This window comes from Elephantulus edwardii, unplaced genomic scaffold (assembly GCF_000299155.1).
Source record: "Elephantulus edwardii isolate Elephantulus edwardi_28Jun2011 unplaced genomic scaffold, EleEdw1.0 scaffold00290, whole genome shotgun sequence".
Lineage (NCBI taxonomy): Eukaryota > Metazoa > Chordata > Mammalia > Macroscelidea > Macroscelididae > Elephantulus > Elephantulus edwardii.
Window position 1 is genome coordinate 284,133 of NW_006400040.1, and position 6,793 is coordinate 290,925.

General features: G+C 42.0%; 1 pseudogene; it reads left to right on the forward strand.

Moving 5' to 3' along the window:
- LOC102872669 overlaps nucleotides 1-3,102 on the forward strand; it is a 21,706-nt pseudogene extending 18,604 nt beyond the window's left edge.
- The last annotated feature ends 3,691 nt before the right edge of the window (nucleotides 3,103-6,793 follow it).

A 6,793-nucleotide genomic window follows, 5' to 3' on the forward strand; every position in this document is an offset into this window, starting at 1 on the left:
GCGGGCGGCCGCGTGCGTTCCCCCGGCTGCTCTTCCCAGGTCTCTTCCGGGTCCCTCTAGCGGCGTTCCCCGGTCTGGCGGCGGCGTTCCCCCGGTCTGGCGGCCTCGCCCTCGCGCTGCGTCGCCCTCCCTTGGTCAAAATATTGTAACAGACCTTGTGCTCATTGTGCTGCTGAGTCAAACATGGGACCTTCCCCTACTAAGGCTTCTGCAGGCAGCTGAATTCCCACAACATTGTTTCTATTGCCTTATTGGTCACATTTGTCTCTGTATAGCGACATCCAAAGAACATACAGCAGCCCAGGCAACACTCCCTCATCATATTTTCAAGTCCTGAGGAATGTTTAAATTAAGGCTTGGAGAATTAGGTTGCATTTTGGACCACAGTGAGTGGGCTGTAACAGCTGTCCTCAGCTCTTTTAAATCCTTCCCAGGTATATGGATACCATGGAAGAGGAAGTTCTGGGGTCCAGTGTGTATTATCTGGGAATGCTTGCACGCTAGAGCTCCATCTAGTGTCTCGCTGCTTACATAACATCTCGGTCCAAAAAATTCCTGTTCTTTAAGGTCCTTGAATCAAGTCCTTCCCAGCCACCAATAACTTCCTTCTCCCCCTCTTCCTTTGGCAGCTGGGGTAAAAGGAAGGAAGAGAACTAAAGGAATATGGCGGAGTGGCTAGAACAGTCACTTTATATTTAATTTGCTCTTTTGAATTTCCCTTTTATGTTTTCTAGGCTTTTGCCCTCATCAGGCTTTTGAGCATCTTTTGTTTTGTTTAAGCTTACATCAAGTCCCTGTTCCAGGTGCCAAATATTTCTGTTTTCTAAGCTGCAGTGCAGATAGCAACATGCTTATGAGGGTGGGTGCAACAAAGAAAACCCCCTCCAGGAATACATCAGAGTGTTAACTCAATTTTATTAGGGGTACAACGTTATTTAAACTTTTAGTCACGTGTGGGCACATTGACAATAAAAAAAGAATATATATCACAGAAGTGTTGGGTGCTCCACCTAACTTCCAGCCTCTGGGAGCCATTTTGGGCACACAGCTTGTCAGGTGTGCCATGACAGCCTTATTAGCAAAGAAATGTGCCTAACTTGCTTATATGATTCAAATAGGTGACCACCCAGCTAGGGCTATCACGGGGTCCATTTCCTCCTTGTGCATGTTCACCCACACCTACTAAGAGGACCCAGCCCTCTGAACCCAGTTCTCTGAAGTGTTGGAAGCCAGTAGCACCAAGTTGCATCCCAAGATCCCCACAGACAGGATCCTAAAGCCAAACCCCAATGGAAATCAAGAGGAAGCCATTGTCAAAAGTGAAAAGCTGGTCTATGTAGAACTTTTCCATGAAGAATAGGATACTAAAATAGACACAAATGTGTCCAAAACTGATTTTGTGTCTCAGAGTGTTGGCCATCAAGCTGGAATTTCATTGTCTTGAATGAGGAGCAGGGCACGTTAGTGACTTGGAAGAAACATATCCTTCCAAACAGGCCTTGGACCAGTCTGTCTTCACTTTAAACAAAGAGAATGTTTCAGCAGGTACCAACAAAGAGAACGTAGGATTGCCTGTCACAACTTCATTCCTCAAGTCTATTCTAGGGGGTGATTGGTTTGCCATAGGTTTTGGTAAAACCCAAGAGGAGTCAAAAGCATTTTGTGTAGGCAGTACTTCCCCATCAAGTGTGGACAACAACCCCACCTACACCAAAGATGGATCTGATGATGACTACTCAAATGATGGCATTGTGCAAAAACTGAAGCCATCGAAACTGGCAAAAAGGACGGCAAACTCTGCTTGTTATGTTGGCAACTGATTCAAGTGTTTCACTACCAACTGTACACAGAGTGAAGTCAGTTCAGCCAAGAACAGCGGGCACTGCAGATGGAAGGATTACAAGAGGACAGTATTTCATGTCAACTCACTGCGTACTGTGAGCGTGCAAAGATGTGCTTCTTGGAGTTGGAGATGAAAGAGCAAGAAGGTGGTCATGCAACAACCAAAGACTCTGAAGGGTGCAAATTCAGTCTGGCAAACTGGGAGAAGTTGAAATGAAGCCAGGCAGGACAGAAAGTCAAAGTCAGTTACCCTGCAGGAGTCCACAGTGAGAGATGTGAGTATAGTGCTGTGAACAAACTCTATCCCGTTGAAGGCCAGAAGGACAAAGATCTTCTGGTAGAGAAGTTTTCGTGGAGAGGCAGTGTCTGAACCAGCTGCCCCTGACCGTGCAGCTGTGGATACACCCCACAGACCCACCCTCTGACTGGACAGAAAACACAAAGTCTCAGGTGACAGCAGCCAAACTAAGGCCATTTCGAAAAACATGCCAGAGGATGATAAGCTAAACTGAAAAGCTGCTGAACGTTAAGCAAAGACATATCTTCAGAGATGACTGACCTAAGAGGGAAATGACAAATAATTCTTCTAACCACATAGAAGACCCACATTATAATGAGCTGACCAACCTGAAGGTGTACTTTGAATTTACAGGGTTCCATCCTAAAATCAGTGCAACTTGCTGTATCTTAGAGAACTCTGGGAACAGCAAGTGTCAACATCAGAGAGAAAAAGAAAAAGAAGAAAGGAAATGATCCCTGCAGGTGAACCTGATGTCATGGCCCAGGGGCCATTATCAAAAAGATACCTAGCAGAAAAAGTTCAGAAGCTGGTCTGAAGAGTCACTCAAATCCAATGAAAAGGAAAATTACCTAACCGATTTCCCCAGCTTTCCACCCATGATGAGCCTTTTATCAACCAATGCAAACAGCAAGAAGCAGACCCAGCCCACATACATGCCAGCCTCGAGGCCCCCAGCCAAACAGTAGAAAATTAAATCAAGCCACAAGACAGATGTTCTGTGCACAGATGAAGGTGAACATTGTCAGACTGTCTTTCCACTGCAGAAATACACTGATGCTGGCGAGAAACCATCCGAGAAGAGACTGCAAAAACAACCCAGGTGGTGTTTCCCCTTGATGGGAGACTACTATGTGGAGAACACAAAAGGCAAGGTACCTGTCTGGAGACTCCAGAAGCTGCTGGAACCCTTTTTTGGACTACTATCTGTCACCAGCCAAGCAGGGGCAAAAGCCCTTTGAACACCTGTAAAAAATTCTCCCAGATTCCCAGATCTCACAAAGTGTCATGTGCAATTTCCCCTCAAGAAACAACCCAGGATTGCTTGCCTGATGCAACCCGAAGCTTGGAGACTAAAACAGGCCACCTGGCTTGGTTATGAGGTATTCTTCTACTTCCTGGAGAAGAAGATTTGCGACGTGAATCACTGAGACAATGCAGCTGAGAAAACTACTTTTGCATTAAGCAACAACTTGATTACATTACTTCTCATGTCAACAATAACTCTTGTTTCTGTTAGTAGTATTGGGGTGCTGATTCCCATCAGTGGAGACAATAAAATTCCCTGAACCTTGTCAGGTGGACTTTGCTAGCACCCCTGTTATTGCTAGGGATCTGGTGTTGTGGCTGAATTTGAAGTAGGGTAACAGCATGCCCCACTTTAGAACATTCTGGATATTGTGCCTTCTAATGGGTTATACTTTCTTGTTATTGCTTATTAAGCTTAGTCCTGGAGCACCCCATTGCACTAGTGGTTCCCAGTATTGATGCTGAACCCTGGAGTTGCTGTGAATAACACCTATCTTCCTACCAAGGAAGGTTACAAACAACAAATTTTACTTGAGACCTTTTAAAGAAAGTCATACTAGCACTTTAGGTACTTCTGAACTAAATCAATGTTTTCAAAATCATATCTAAAAAGTTTATAATGCCCACAAACACATGCACGAGACAATAAGATAGTTTGCAGAAGTAGTAGAAAAAGAAAGTAAATGAGCACGTCATTACTTACAGAAGCACTAACAGTAAGAGAATTCTATGGGGGGGAAAAAAACAAACATTTTCAGGTTTATATTCCAGGAAAGGGACAAACACCATCTAGGAGTTAAAGATGAGGTGTCAGGATGAGGCTGCAGGATGAAATAACACAAAGAGATGCCTAACGAAGTGGCTTTCAGCTCTTGTCCCACTTGTGGAGGTATGTACTCACTGGCACTGTCTCTTAATGAGAAGAAGTTTTTTGGATATTTTCACTTGCCATTCTGTATGGACGATCACTCTTTTTGTCCAGTTACATTGGGGTCACCATATATTGCTCCCACATTATGCCAGAGTCACCATCTGTTGCACTTCTCTGATCAGAAGGTAAGTTTTAGATGATAGAAATTAATTTCCTAAGAGTTTCCTTGGTCAAGAGGTAAGGAGAGAGTAACTCATCGTTCAATGTCTGCATGACATGTAGTCTTCATAGCTTTTATTGAAAAGTGTTTCATTATATAAGCAGTAAAGTATGTTAACTGGACTCTTAGATGTATTTTACTATTTCTTTTTTTATTTACTGACTTTCCCTTTTTCCATAAATATATCTTTATCAGAAGACAGCTTCAGCATGAGAACAAAGCTCTGGATCATACCAGTTTCTGTTTTGCTTTAACCCAGGCAGCTCCTGCCTTGGTCAGCTTAACCCCTACAAGGAAGACTCTCAATGAGATGGATTAGTGCAACAGTACACTTAAGTACACCAGAAATTGTGAGAATAACAAAGGATTCAAGAGGATGTAGTTCAGTTCACACAGGGACTCTGTGTGTTGAAGCTGAATTGATGTCACATAAAAACAAACAAAAGGATCAAAAAGAAGAAATAAAGTATTGAGAATGATCATTATTTTAAGGAACATCAATGTGTACTATCTACACATGTATGTGTGTATGTGTATGTATGCATTATGTGTTTATATATTTATATAAAATACACTTTTAGATATAATTTTTATATATTATATATAAATATTATGTATAAAAATATATAATTGGTTGCAATGATTCAGTGATGATTATCAACTACATATGTATGTGTTTGAATGTGTGTGCATTCTAGCCAACTCTGATTCATGGGGACCTTACATGCAACAGAATGAAACAATACCTGTTTCTTAATAATCTTTCAATATTTTCAAGTCTATAATTTATGATACTGTGCTGATTAATCCCATTAAGGATTTTTTAAGCCCTCATTGACATCCTACTTCACCAAGAACGATAAATTCTTTCCTAGAACTGTCATGATAATGGCAAGTCTAAAGCAAGTAAGTTATGTTCTTTTGTCACCAGTGGACCTATTGGCAACATCATTATGGCTGGTGAAGAGATTGAGATTGTTAACAGCTTTGGTTTGCTTGGCTCCACAATCAACACTCTTGATACCAGTAGCCAGTATATCAAGAGACGAATTGCTTTAGGAAAGTCAGCTGTCAGGGACCTCTCCAGAATACTGAAAAGCAATGATGTAACTCTGGAGATTAAGGTGCACCTGATCCAAGCAATAGTCTTCACAATTGCGTGCTGTCAGAGAGCTGGACAATGACTAGAAATGATACAAAGAGAATTGATGCCTTTGAGCTGTGGTGCTGGAGAAGAGTGTTGAATATACCATAGACTGCTAGGAAAACAAACAAGTTTGTCCTGGAAAGGGTGAAACCGGGCTGCTCCTTGGTGGCAAGGATTCTGAAGCTTCATCTGACACACTTTGGACATGTTGCAAGGAGGGACTAGTCCTTAGAGAGGTTCGTCATGTCTGAGAGGGTGGAGGTACAGTGCAAGAGAGGAAGACTCTCCATGAGATGTATCGATTCAGTGACTGGGTTAATGGGAGTAGATGTGTCAGAGACAGTGAGGTTGGCACAAGATAGATCAGGATTTAGGGCTCTTGTACATAGGGTCACTTTGAGTGACAAGCAATTCCACAACACATAACAACAACAACAATAATCATACTGGATGATTTTTAGTAATAGATTATAAGACCTTTTATTATAGTCTGTATTAAAGAAGAAGTTTTCCGAATGCTTGTAAACTACTTTACAGTTGGTAATCCTTCTGGTATTTGAAATACCAGGGATGTACCTTCCAGAAAAATAGCAACATCTAAGACAACATGGTATAACAGTTTCCAAATTAATAGACTAGTAGATTATATGTTGTTATTATTTACCATTGAATCAAAACCAACTCATATCTGACCTTCCAGGATATTTTTAGAGGCAGTAATGACATGGGAGAAGATTGTCCATATATATGTTGTTGATGTCGTTATGTGGTTTCAAGGGAACTGACAAACACCTGAACCTCCAGTACTTTTCAGAAGCTATAAATCACATGAAAGGAGATTTTCCATATTTTTTCTGATGCATGGTCAGTGGGGTTGAACTTTCTGCCTATCTTTGAGTTAACGGCAAAACTCCTTACCACTAAGACATGAAAGCTGCATATATACATATATGTATGTAAATATGTATTGTTGTTGTTGTTATGTGCCCTTGAGTCACTTGCAACTCATAATGATCCTATGTACAAGAGACCTAAACTCTGCTCTATCCTGTGCCAACCTCACAGTCTCTGACACACTCATTACCACCACCTCAGTCACAGAATTGATCCATCCCATAGAAGGCCTTCCTCTCTTGTGCTGTCCTTCCACTTTCCCAAACATGATGTCCCTCCGTCTCCCAGGACCAGTCCCTCCTTGCAACATGCACAAAGTATGTCAGGGGAAGCTTCAGAATCCTTGACTTCAAAGAGCATTCCGGCTTCACACTCTCCAGGGCAAACCTGTCTGTTCTCCTAATAGTCCATGGTATATTCCACACTCTTCTCCAGCACCACAGCTCAAAGGCATCAATTCTGTTTCTATCATCCCTGGTCACTGACCAACTC